The 13,541-nt window shown below is 40.1% G+C and overlaps 1 long non-coding RNA gene across 2 annotated transcripts in view; it reads right to left on the bottom strand.

Moving 5' to 3' along the window:
- Window positions 1-13,307, bottom strand: part of LOC128851379 (uncharacterized) — a 30,521-nt gene extending 17,214 nt beyond the window's left edge. Inside the window, exons 1-3 of one of the 2 annotated variants that reach the window (XR_008448739.1) lie at window positions 11,913-13,307; window positions 9,841-9,932; window positions 6,134-6,233 (exon numbers count right to left, since the gene is read on the bottom strand). This is a non-coding gene — a long non-coding RNA (uncharacterized LOC128851379). The remainder of the gene's footprint in view (window positions 1-6,133; window positions 6,234-9,840; window positions 9,933-11,912) is intronic. The other variant, XR_008448740.1, reaches the window with a different exon arrangement.
- Window positions 13,308-13,541: the final 234 nt, after the last annotated feature.

The following is a 13,541-nucleotide window of genomic DNA, read 5'->3' as shown; positions in this document are numbered from 1 at the left end:
TGTGCTCAATTAGGAGAAAATGCATATTTTAATCCGCCCCATGGTGTAGTAACATTTCACTCTGTGGCCTTGGCAAAGGAGCCATTTAACTATTTTTGCAGTGGTTTCACATGCAGCACATTATTCTAATGTCAGCAGCATTTCCGTCTGTTCTAACCTCCCTGGCAGTACTCCCCTAGGCATCAGGATGTGGACAATTAAAGCCCACTTTATCATTTTGGAACCAATGATTTCCTTCCCCCGATACAGTTCATCACTACACACCAGCTGCTCTCACTGTCACAACCATCTCTGATTCTCCAGTACGCTGCAGTCTCCTGGTAAGCTGTTGTGACCACTCTTCAGCGGTGGATCAGCAAGAGGTGCTCCTACAGCCCTCCTGAAAGGATGCATCAGGTCCCTCCTCAGTAGCCATGACGAGCTCCAGATGTCCTCCCATCCACGGCAATGAACAGAGACCACCTCAAAACCACAGTCTATGGTATATGGGAAAAGTCTACCTCTTTTCAGTAAATGACCAGGACTTCTGTGAAATGTCTTCGATTGCTTTAGTAGCATTCAAGCTTTGAATGCTTGAAAACTACCCAGGCATGACTCAGCAGTCATGGAGAGCTGATGGGATGGGAACTCACATGACATTACTTTTATGGTGCAATATGGCTCTCTTCACTGTTTACAGGGAAAACAAACAATTAAGGGTTATTTGTGGGGGGAAAAATAGTCCAGGGAGAGGAACAAACTGCACTAAAAAAAAAAAAGGAAGTGGAAGATTCTTTCTAGGAAATCAGTATCTCTGTGGAAATATTCAGTCATGCTGGTACATTCAGGATGGAGTCTGCCCAGACGGATGGCGCTGCTGATTTTTAACGTCTTCAGGCTGTTTTGCATCCTCTGTATCTCAGAAATACTTCTAGAGAAATCTTTAAATTCAAGTCCTCATTTTTAGCCATTTAGATTTTTTGCAGAGGATCTTCTCATAAGCTGTTTTGCCTACCTGTTAGTCAGAGGTTTGATCATTCAAAAATCTCATTTGCCCAAAACAAACTCATGGTCCCTGATGTATTCAATAGCCTGAAAATCCCATTAATTATTTGAAACCATTGTTAGCTGAATTAATTCAATGTCTTCTACTCAACTTGTATAACAAAGGTTTGACTGCACTTCTTTTTCTTTTATGTGAAGTGTGCTCTCTGGTACTACATACCCTATTAAATATATATCTTGCCTTTTAATCAGCACAAGCAAAACAAAGATAAGCTTGCTGAAAAGGGCTTTGAAAAGCAGTTAAAGTAGCAGAGGAATGATGTGTAAGTCTCTTGAGTATATTTATCGTTATAAAATGTTATATAAAAATTTAATTGGTACCCGTGAAAGTCACCAGCAGCTGGGTTGAGAGGGTTCTCCATGGAACAGTTCAGCAAGGCAGCAGTAGAACAAATGTTTGCATTTTTAATACACTTAAAGCCTGTCTTGGAACACCACTGCTGAGTGGTCAAGCCCACTCAGTCCTTAACTTCTTTGATGTGGCCAGCCAAGGCAGACCAAAGAAAGGGATCAGTGAGTAATCTGATCAAACGCCTCAATTTAAAGATATAAGGCTTTTTGTTGGCAAAGGCAGCCAAAGCAAGCAAATCAAGCCTGTCTGAGATTAGGATTGCTGCATTTAAAACAAGATTTTAAGGAATGTTTACTTCTCGCATCACATTGCAAAACATCTGCAAGTCAACAGAGTCATCCATTGTAGCCCTGATGGCTCAGGCACCTAGTAGGACATCTGAACTGCTCCAGCCAGCTGGGTGATACCAGGAGTCCTGGGGAAAATCCAGTGGCAATTAGAGGGCTCTGGGACATGTCAGGTCCTTCGTTAGGAACAAGTACAGTAGCTACCTTGATATGAAAGTAGAGACGTATACAGCAACGTGGGCTTTCATTTACAACACCTCATTTCCACAGGTGAGCAGCACTGAGCTCACACTTCACACAGTTTGAGCTGCTCATGCAACACCACTGGTCATGTTGACATTGTGCATCACTGCCATCTGATGTGGTGTATGTGCTGTGTAGATTCTGCTACTGCAGAGCTAGCTGAACCATGAACTCCTTTGAGCTACTTGTTAATGCTTTTTATTGTAGCTCTGTGCTGGATCTGAAACAGTGCCTTAGCAATGAAAAGCTCCCCAGGAGATATGGGAATATCTCATTAGCAAAATTACTTTTTTCCAAGAGTGGTTTTTGTGTAAACATAAAGCCCTTCATTTACAATAAGAGCTTTTCAGCAGCCATCTCTTCTTCCTCTTTTAATGTAATTTGCCGCGAACACGTATTCTTTTCTTGTATTCATATGGAAAGGAGTAAGACCCTTTAGGAGCTGGCTGATGAGGTATATGTTTCAGGCAATGATAAGTACAAACGCAAATGTAATCTTGGTGTGGCTTTTTGTTTAGCTGTTTTCTTCTTGCTTAGCTTTTTTATCTCATCCAGCTAGATTAACCCCAGACCTCTCAGAGCAGGGTCTTACTGGATTGTGGTATCATATCACAGAAATGGTGGAGGAGAGAAGTTTCACAGGACTTCTTTGAAGTAGGTACAACCCTTCTCACTGGCCAGCACAGGTGGCTTATACCAGGTTCAGTCAGAAGCGCTGGTCACCCCTACACCAACTTCAGTCACTCTTTAACACCACATGGGAGATAAGCAATATGCAATGTGGGTTTGTTATTTTTATTTTTGGAATTAAGGAACCAGGAACAAACACAGAAAGCAAGGAAGGGCTCAAGGTAATGTAGTTAGGAAAACAATGACATATTTATGACAAATAACTTCTAGGATGACACTTAAGTAACCTTGACTTGTTTTCACAAGCACAAGAAAAGCAAGTTTGGGAGACTGTCATCAGACCTTGAATGAAGGAAGGAGACTAAATAAGGCAGGAGAAATGGCATGTGCAGCACTTTACCCCTCCACACTGTGTGGATAGCATGGGGAAGTTTAACAAAGGCTATAGATCCTGCGTAATTCACAGAAATGGGCTGTAGAGTAAGAATCAGCTGAAGGAACCCTTACTGTACAGCCTCAGGGCAACTGGTCAGCCCAGAGCACCACCAGACCAATGGACATATGGGCAATTGGATGCCCTGTTAGATCACAGACACATGGGGATACCTAGTCTCTGTCAAAAGCGACTGTATGGAAATCCCTGTAACTCTGTGTGGATTAGGACCTAGATGTTACCCTACATTTTCCAGGAGACATTTCAGCGCCCTGCTTTTGCCAGGTCAAACTCGTATAACCTGATTTCAGCATTCCACCTCAGTGATACATCAAATGCAAAAGTGAGACTGGTTAGTACTTTCTCAGTGACAGATTTCTCAGTCTAGAGGAGAGAAGTATGTGCAGAATACTCAGTCCAAAGCCTTGGTCTGGCAAAGCTGATGTGCAGCAGCTAGATCAGCTGCCAGCCTGCATTCAATGAGCAGTATGGTCTTCTAGTTATTGGAGAGAACTTCCTTTTGAGCATCACTGTCTCAAGGACAGAAGCATATTGATACACAGGTTTCATGCCCCAGTTTCTATCATAAATTCAGAACACAGTTTACGAAGCAGATCATATTAAAAACCTGCAGAAGAGGAAATTATTTCTGAGTTCAAAAAGGGCACTTTTAACACTGTCTAAACAGTACCTGAGCTGACTTTTAAGTCCCAGTCCAGCATCCAGTCAGAGGTTATTTTCTTCAAGCTTTCCTACCCACCCTCTGTAAGACAACAGCGTATTTGCATGCCGCCTCCACTCCAGAAATTCTCACCTTCAGGAAAAGAATATCAGCTAATTATGAGCAAGCTCTCTGATGACCAGTTCATTTGCAATTCCTTGCAAGGAAGGTTTGTGTATTGTATAATACAAGGCATAATACCAGCCACTTCAATAAGAGGAATCAGGAGAGACGTGTGAATGGAAAGACGAGCGTTTGTCCTTGAGGGAGGACATTTAGCATACCTAGAAACACAACCATTTTTAAAATTAATTAATCCCCTTAAGGAATTGTGAGTGATGGATTAGAGACCTTAACTGGGGAAGCAGTCTGTGACACGGTGTGTGTTGGAGGAGGCACTGAAAAGGATGCGAGTTTGCAGTCTCAAGTGCCTAAGCAAAACCATCAGCCCCAGAGTGGAACACATTTATTGGCTGGAGAAGGAGAGGCTCAGGGGGACTCTCAGAGCTATGCGCAAGTGGAGGAGGATCTGCAGCACCTACTGCTGTCCAGCCAGCCAGCTCTGAGAGCAGCTGTGCGAGAAGAGGAGGGGGAAAGCTTAACACAGCATCACCAGAGAGGAATATAGCATGAAATGACATTTTTTAAACATATTCTTGACTCTGAGAAATGTCTAGATAAGCAGGGTAGCAGAGGATATGTAGATTTCTTATTTTAATGGAAAAGAACAGCAGGACATGGCTTCAGATATGCTTCCTTACTAAATCTGCCTGTTAGCTTTCGAGTCTGAGTCATCTCTATCTTAGTATGCAATGTGTTCCACCAAGTAATGAGATTTCTTTGAGTTTCCACTGTATTAGATTTCTCTACACATCAAATATTTAATAAGAATTAGCATCCAACCGTCCTCCTTCCTCCCCTCCACAATAACGTTAACTTCTATTGAGACACCAACATTTCGCTATGCGCAGTGCAGCTTTGAAGGGTAAGTGAAAAAGCACTGTATATTTTTCCAAGGGATTTGCTGTGACCCTCTGCAAACACACAGTAATTAAGAAAAAGAATGACCAAGAGAAAAAGACACAGTAAACTGGAGGTGTGAAAAGAAGCCTCTCATTAGTCTTTGTGTCAATTACAGTATCTGAGGAACAATTTCATAGCAATAGCATATTTATTTGATGTGGCACAGATATCTGGGCTCACTGTTACGGATGGCATTTGCTCTTAATGCTTAAAGTACCTCTTTAACAAAATGGCACTCCATAAAAATTTAGTGTGTTCCTACTGTAATTAAAAAGCCCTAGTCATTTTTGCATTTATGATATAAACTATAATAGCTGTAAAATCCTGCAATTAATTTGTGCCAACATTTCATACTTGAGAAATTCTCATTACAAATTTCATTACTTATTCACTTATCTGTAATTTGTCCTATATAACCTAAAGAATATTAACAAATTTAGAGTCACTTTTGCTCTATTAAAAGCTAAATAGAAAAGCCTTTCACCTAGCAAGCCAATTGTGATAACATTCTCAAGCCTGGTCCAAAATGGTGGTGAGCTATGTTCAGATTATACAAAAAGAGATAGTCTTTACGTAGCACAAGCCATAAATGACATATAAAGCCCTTTAGAAACTGTGTGATGTATCCTGAGCTAATCTACTACACCCTCATTAGTGTAAAAGCATTACAAGGCTTAAGTGTCCTACACTGTGGATTTGAAAATTATGTACAGCTATCTAAGGGCAGGACTGGCCGTAAAGCAACAGGGCAACAGGCATCTATCCAGCTAAGAGCAACTATGTCCAAAACACAGGGATTTCTGTTCCTCCTTACCTCTTTCATATTCTTCCCTGCTGCTCACAGTCATAATTTGCACTATGGATGTCTGCAGAACTTTGAGGACTGTAAAATCTCAAGGAGTGCTTGTAGCATTACACTGACACAAAGCCTCAGTTTTCCTCTAAATAAATTACAGCACTACCAGAAGACAAAAGAAAGGACCAGCAGGAGAGGGCTGCACACAGGAGGGGGAGAGGAACTTGTATTGCACAGTAGTTTCTCCAAGCTGCTGAATTCTGACAGTGATATAGCAAAAAAACCCCAACTGCTCTTGAAATTTTGACCATATCTCCTTCACGGCTTTTTTCTCTCTGGGGCACACACTACAACCCAAAATATGCGAAAATTCTGCTGAAACTTCTTCAGTAAAGATAAACATAATCTCCAAGACCACTGACAACTCCTGGTTCCATATAAGTGCAGTCCAGCTCCACACAGCCTCAAAGTATCTGTTAAAAAATTGTTCTTCATGAACTTTCACCCTCTCTGTTAGTTCAAATTCACTTTTGATTGAAAGAGAGCGCTTCACTCCTTTCCCAGTTCTTGCTCATGCATTTGTAGCTAGCTCAGCACCACTCACCTCACTCACAGGACACTTCTGCCAAATCTTGCATTTGATGGTTCAATATAATGACACCAGAAGCCAAAAGGCAGGAGATGATGAAACCCACATCTGCCCCCTGTCAAAAACAGGAATCAAGAAATTTTCTTCCACATACTGTAAAATTCAGAAGTACAACTCCACCTTCAAAAAACAGCCCACTGAAGGATTTGTAATACAGCTACAGTAACATAAGCTTTGGGCACACCCTGAATATTTTCTGATACGCTCAGAAGAAATAAGTTACAATCACCTAAAGCATGGCTGGGATAACATCAGTTTCATTTAACTGAGAAAGTGTCAGAAGTGTTCCAGCGAAGAATAAGACTTGATTCCAATGGGAAAAATGGGGCTGATGTTGCATCTAGGCTTTGCAAGCACTGTGAAAGCCATTATAAAGCATTATGCAAATTAAAAGTATTGTGGAAAACAAGGCCTAAAATCAAGTAACTTCATCTCCCTGCAACTGAACAAAGCCCAAACACATTGCACCAGGACAGTGTCACTCAATTTCCACAAAACTATATTCACAATGAAGAAAGACTTAAATATAAATGTATGCACTATATAAAGACATATATATGAGTATATTCTCTCCCCCCAACAATATATAACATTATATTGGCATTTTACTAGCTTTTATACCACATTAATTATATTTCAATGCGATAGTAACCTCTACCAAATTTAACTTTGAGACTATTTTGGCATAAACAATCTTGCTTCTGAACATGGGAGCTTTAACAAAACAAACAATACCAAACCCTATACTCACACATGAAAAAAAAATAGGCATAATTATTAGTTTTGTGTGCTCCATCTTTTATAGAGTATTATGGTATCAATTGAAATTTTATATGATTTAATAAACTTATATGATAGCCAAGTACCTAACTGTAACAAACTGTACTCCTCTCTTAATCAGGGCTCTTGGTACATGCAGGGTCCTCTTTCATTATCAAAGCCTTTGCTTATGATAAACCAGACACTTCAGAAAAGTACATTTACAGCACCAAAATCCTTCAAATATATTGCCCTTAATTCTGGAGGATAGTTGTTGTAAAGTAGAATATAGGATCTACCTTTCTTCGACCATGAATCAACTTTGCAAACAAGTTATCCAGTAGAATTTCCATTGTGCTGCATGATGAAAGAGTAGCAACAAACAAATATTCACACCTACAAACACAGGTGGGGTTTTGTATCAAGCTGACAGACACTAAAATGCAGTAACAGAAAAATTCAAGTGAGAGAAAGGTTTATTTGGCCTCCAAACCTCTGGCTAGTTCTACAGAAAGAATATCTAAGATTTAAAGTTTCCTTGTCTTTGGTGCACTAGAGGCAACAAACGACACCAGCTGCCATCTTTCAGAAAGCTGCTGGCTCACCGAGATAAATGGTCCTCTGTAGAAAGACTACTGATGCACAAGGTTTCTGGTTTGATCTAAGAGCCTTCTTGAAACATGCGTAAATGCATTGTCTATACTGGATGCAGACACCACTCTGCAGCTGCCTTAAGAACAAAGACTGTCAGTACTCTGACACTGCTATTTGTATGGTGGGTGCCATCTCTTTAGTTGCCATAATTATGACACCTTTGACATCCTTTCCTGTTGAAATAAAGGGTCTCTAGTAATCAGGGTCAATATTTACCCTGGTTATCTGCAAGAAAGTATCAATGATGGAAGGATTCAGTCAGGCCACCACAGTCTCTATGAGCCACCTTAAAACATTTGCAAATATTTTAAGTTAACGAAAGGTGTTTACTTGCTCCCTTTGCTGCATGGAATGCCAGCAGAACTACAAACAGGGACTGTCAGAGACAAAGGAGTTGTCACTGGCTTTTGTTCTATGCTTCTAAGTTTTAAACATAACCTTCCACCTGACACTTCTAATGTATTTTTGCACTCTGGAGTACAGACCATTGCACCCAAATTCACGCCTGAAATACATTTTCTGTGTTTGCAGTACTTTCAGAAATTATGTTTATGGAATATCCTTGGAAGAGAATGAACTCTTTATTCATAATACATAAGCTTTACATTTTTAATAACAGAATTAGACCTTCAGTGGTTTTATAACTACACTATTAGCCAACACATTCTGGTTTCAAATTAATTCGAAATAACTCACACAATGACTTTCTGCAGTCAGAACTGGAGAAGCATGGACTTTGAAGTAGGCAGAGTCTGTTAAATTAAGCAATAATTGCAGCCACCACTAGTGAAAGCACAGAACAATTTCCTTATTCCTTTGCACATAGCCTGGATTTCTTCGGAGATGGCAGAATGGATGAGCTGCTGATCACCTTTAGCTAAAATCTGATTTCAGAAGTGGCACAAAGGTCTCTGAATAAACTGCATTTCTCAGTATATTTTCCCTACTTTTTCTATCATGCAAACAGATTATTTCAAAAGCATAATGATATTTCATAGGTACACCAGCATGGAGTCTATGCTACCTTCTCACTAAATACCTATATTGGATTAGCAATTCCCATCCTCAGTAGGATCATGTCCCGCTGTGGCAGGAGATGAGAAATTTGCAAATGCATGTGAGACCTCTTACAGATGACAGGGACTTGCTGCTCCAAGGGAAAGAGAATTCTCCTTCAAAATAGCATTCAAATATGTGTGGGAGCTTTCCTGAGGGAAAACTAGGCAATGCCTGATACAAGGATCAAACTGGAGTAGTTGCTGCTATAATATGATTATTTATTACCTAATAAGGCCATGTTGAAACATTATACACAGGCTGAACTTCAAGATTGGTGAGAAACACATACTACTATGAAACAGAAAATATCTTTGGGAAAATAGTATTGTAATAATTGTCTTAGTTACTGCGCTGGACCCTAACAGCTTGTAGAGAGGTAAAATTCACAGGACGTGGGGTCTGCAAATAAAATGTATTGTCTTGGAGTGGAAAAAACTCAGCTCACCCCTTCCTCTCAAGCCCTTTAACGTCCAAGGTTTTCATAGGGCCTTATACTGCAATACTAAACTCAACAGATCTATTTATGTAAGTGCTACTACTGCATAATCAGTATCTGCAGTGATACACTCAAACTCCAATAGCAATATCCCCATGTATCAGGTGAGGTATAAACTGGAACTGTTTGTTTTGTCCACACACATCAGAATCAGTTACTTTACTGCAAATATTTCTGCGGCAGATTCAAACAGATCAACACATTCTAAGAAAGGCAACTAGTGCTGGGCAGTTTCAAACTGCGGAGGAGAAAAGATTCTCTCCTGATGAGGATTGACAACTCCTCATATGATAAACCTGTCAGAAGTGCTACCTAACATTGTTGTCTGCATCACAATCTGTTTCCCTGTAACACTGGGTCTGAGTAGCAGTAATAGAATTAATTATACTTCATTTTGCTGTCTTTAACAGTATTGACCAAATTTAAGAACAAATGAGAAGCGCTTATCAAGCTTGAAGAAAATAATCCATCAGTGGCACAATTTAAATTCTCCGCAGTTCTCTTATTAATCAAAGTAACACTTACTATCCTATCTCCACTTCCCATTAACAGTCATTAAGCACTGTTGCTGATTGAAGCAATTTCTTTAGGGATCTCAACCTCATTTTTAAGAGAACCTTCTACAGTGGAAAACAATATCGTACAGAAACAGCAACTTCATGAGAGGAAGAAGGTTCCTCAATCATGTTCTGACCTTGACATTTCTCCGCAGCAGAAGTTCACCAAGTACACAACCAATGTGCTCCAGACTTCTGCCATCTTTCTTTTGGCAGCACCAGTGCCCGCCTATTAACAAGGGAGGAAAAGACCACTTCAAAAGAGGGCTATAGCCAGCAGGTTAAAAGTCTTTAACAATTGTACCAGCCTGCATTGGTGATTATTTATAGAGCTTTTTCATATGCAGAGAACCAATAAACAAAAAAAGAAATCAGGGGACAGCTCATTCTGTCACCTTACTGTCACCCCTCGGAGAAATCCAAGCCATGATAAATCTCAGCGGTTGCTACTGAAAAGATTTCTGATGTTGACTTTTTCTCCCCGTTATAAACAATGTCACAGATTGATAGCTTTTGTTGGAATAGATGCAGTCCTGTTCAGAGAAAGCCTAGCACATGGGTGTAACACAGAGGGGCAGGGAAAAGCCTGGGCAATAAGCACTGAGCTGCAGCAGCACAGATCAATACACATTCAGGGCTGTGGGTGCGTTGTCTGAGCTCTACGCTGTAGATCCCAGGCTTGTATGTGGCACACGACCACACAGAGTAACAAAAAGCACTTTATGATTCAGGGGGTTCCCGTTATACTCTGCACTCTCAATGAGTTTCTCCTGTGGATAGGGCTTGTCGAGTTCCTTGCAAGGCCCTCAGGTATGCTGATTTTATAACACAAGTCTTCATCTAGTGCCATTGTCCCCTAACTCAGCATTTCTCAGAATATTTTCTTTTGCTGCCTGAGACAGTTTTAAGGAAAATGCTTCTCTTCCTGAATCAGGAATGATACTGGGAGGCTGGAGAAATCAGAGCTAGATTATATTTGAACAGCAGTAAAAATCCCAACCTATAATATGTCATAACAATATTTACATGTAAGAGAGATGATCACTGCATCACAATTCAGCTCAGGAAAAGACAGATTTCAGAGCCTGACTGCATCTCAGCATTTCCACATTTCTCTCAGAGCAGAATTTATATTGACTGGCCATTTTTGTCAGATACCCATCTGCCTCTTGGCCTTTAAACTCAAATTTTTCTGGCTGCTATAGGGCTGTGGACATACCAAACCTAATATCAGCCTCATTCAACACAAAACTCCAACATTCAAGAGCTCGTAAGAGTGATCATAAATGTCCACATGAACTGTTTCCAAAGTTTGCTGCCCATCATATGGAGTAACTGAGTTCTCTTTATCCTTTCAGGGAAAAAAAATCCACCAGTGGTACTAAATATAGAGATATCACTTCTGCTTAAGAAGTATTTATCTGCAAATCAGTGAGTGCTGGGAAATAATTTAGGAAAGTATCACTGGATACTTGCATGGATCGCATTCTGTCAGTGTTCCAGTTGTCAAAATCCAGGTTACGGACCTTGAAGGGCATTGGGTCTATCCTAATGTGGCTATTTCATACCTAGTGCCACAGCCCTTCAACTTCAGGGAAAAAAAGATGCAAGTTTGGCTGTGTGCTCTGCCTTCTTACCACCTCCACTTGTATTTGTACTGGATAAAAATACAGTATAACCTTGGAATCTGGTGGCCAAACCGCATGCTGATTTTATTCCATATTTAAACAGTAGGTTGAGTGTCAGGTTGGCAAAATTCAGCTTAGAATAAAGGAAAAAAAAAAAAAACATGACTTAACTTTTATGCAGCTAACTACACAATTCCAGACTCCACAATATGAAATGTTAGGCTAGATTTTGGATCAATGTAATACCTAGTCCCATTAAAGCACTTTAAAAGGAAAAGGTCTTACAAAGTGTCCCATTAGGCTGACAAATTTACAACACTATGAATAGAAAACCAGAATACAGCACTGTGTTCAGAGAGCATGAATGGATTTCAGCTCTGTAGTGTTTCATCTATATAAAGAAGGTCAGATAGCCTATCACATACTTTTTCACTATTTATCAGCTCCACTTGCTACAGACACATGTGTTAAAGTAAATTAACAATCAATTGTGGAGCGAATTATGGTAACTGTAGCGGGACTGAACAGAGGCACATGGGAACATAGTATGTTTAAGTTTCATCTCTACATATGTCACTTACCATTAATGCTAAAGATGATTAGGAGGGAAGTACTTTTCTATGGCCTCACATACACTGCTCTTGGCCCTAGCAAAGCCATTGGTGTAGGGTGGGAAAGTTCATCTCTGTTCTTCAGTAGCTCCATATGAAGGCATAACACTAATCTGGTAGAAAACATGAGCACTCTATTGATGTAAACATGATTGACACAGTAAAATAATTTTAAACAAAGCAAACATAGGGGGAAAAACCTCTAGGAGGATGGAAAGGTTCATTCAGTACAAAAAATCTTATCCTCTCTTTCTCCTTCTTAAGTGTAGCCCTGGTTGTAAGTCCTGTAAACCAGACAGAATATAAAGTCACTAATTGCAGCACAGCTATTGAAATAATTTATGCCATAGCATCCATAGCATCCTGTCATATTTCTAGGGCACTTGGGCTGCAGTAACTATGTATTCTAATAAGTTAACTCATTGCATTATATAGCCTGTTAGTCAAACGAACTGTTGGGAACAATCTGTTCTCAGTCAAGCCAGAGCGGGCTGTTTATTTAACTGCGACAACATTTTACAAAAAGTAAGCACGTTTCATACCGCAGTCGAGGAGTTGTAGATATTTTTGTCTTATTAAAATGGACAGATATATGACAGGACAAGGGGAAAAAGGCAATTTTTATTCTTATGCTTTTAATTTTTAATGTGAGCACTGTATTATGATAAGCACTTCCAGCATATCTTACATAATAGAAAAATAAAATATCTCTGCACAGAACTAAGAGTCATATAATGTTGAAGGTCACTTGCCTTACAACTTTACACGTAGTTCATCGATATGATGCAAAAGCCAGGCAAATAAATGCAATTAATATACACTAAAAAAAAAAATATAAAACCCTATGCGTTTTGTTTACACTGGAAGTAAGCAGGAACCATATTACCTCTGCAAACTATTTTCACTTAGCACAATTCAAGTGGAATTATTGCCATGACCTTTTAAAAATGTAAAAGCGTGAATCGATAGCCTTTCAGAGGTACAACCGCAGAGGCAGAACCAGCCATACTGTGGTGGTGTGTATTTCTGCATCAGAAGGCAGCTAAAACCTAATTATCGTCAATCACGCTGAGGTAAGTCAAGGTGGTGATGAGCACTTTTCAGGTGAGCGTAGGTGGGCACGCGCCTTTGTGCACACAAACACGCATCTGCAGATCTTCCAATGCCCACGAGGTGAGATTTAAAGGTGAGTTATAGGCAGTGTCACTCATTTACAATAACTAACATGAGTCTGTCAGAAACAGCAACCTGAAGATGATGTACGGGGGCTGGCAGACTGCCATCCTCCCGCAGACCTTGTAGCCACAAACTGCGCTGGATCTTTGAGGTCATCACAACATTTACTTGGACCCTGGCCATCCGGTATTAAAAAAATAACTGCTGGCCAATTCCTCAAGTTCAAGGACAACATAAGAAAACCCATTTTTATGTTTCTTCCTCCCCCTCTTTCAGAGTTGGTCCTTTGGAGGTCATGAATTGGGGGGAAGAAGGGGATGGAGGGAGTGTCCTACAAAATTTCTGCTGCTGCAGGCATTTACATTGGTCCCATCTCTGGAGAATGTGGAGAATTTTGAAATATTCAACAGGAGCCAGAGCAAA

Source organism: Cuculus canorus, chromosome 2 (genome assembly GCF_017976375.1).
Source record: "Cuculus canorus isolate bCucCan1 chromosome 2, bCucCan1.pri, whole genome shotgun sequence".
Taxonomy (NCBI): Eukaryota; Metazoa; Chordata; class Aves; order Cuculiformes; family Cuculidae; genus Cuculus; species Cuculus canorus.
Note: the sequence above shows the minus strand (reverse complement) of the source record. Positions and strands in the feature narration are given on the sequence as shown.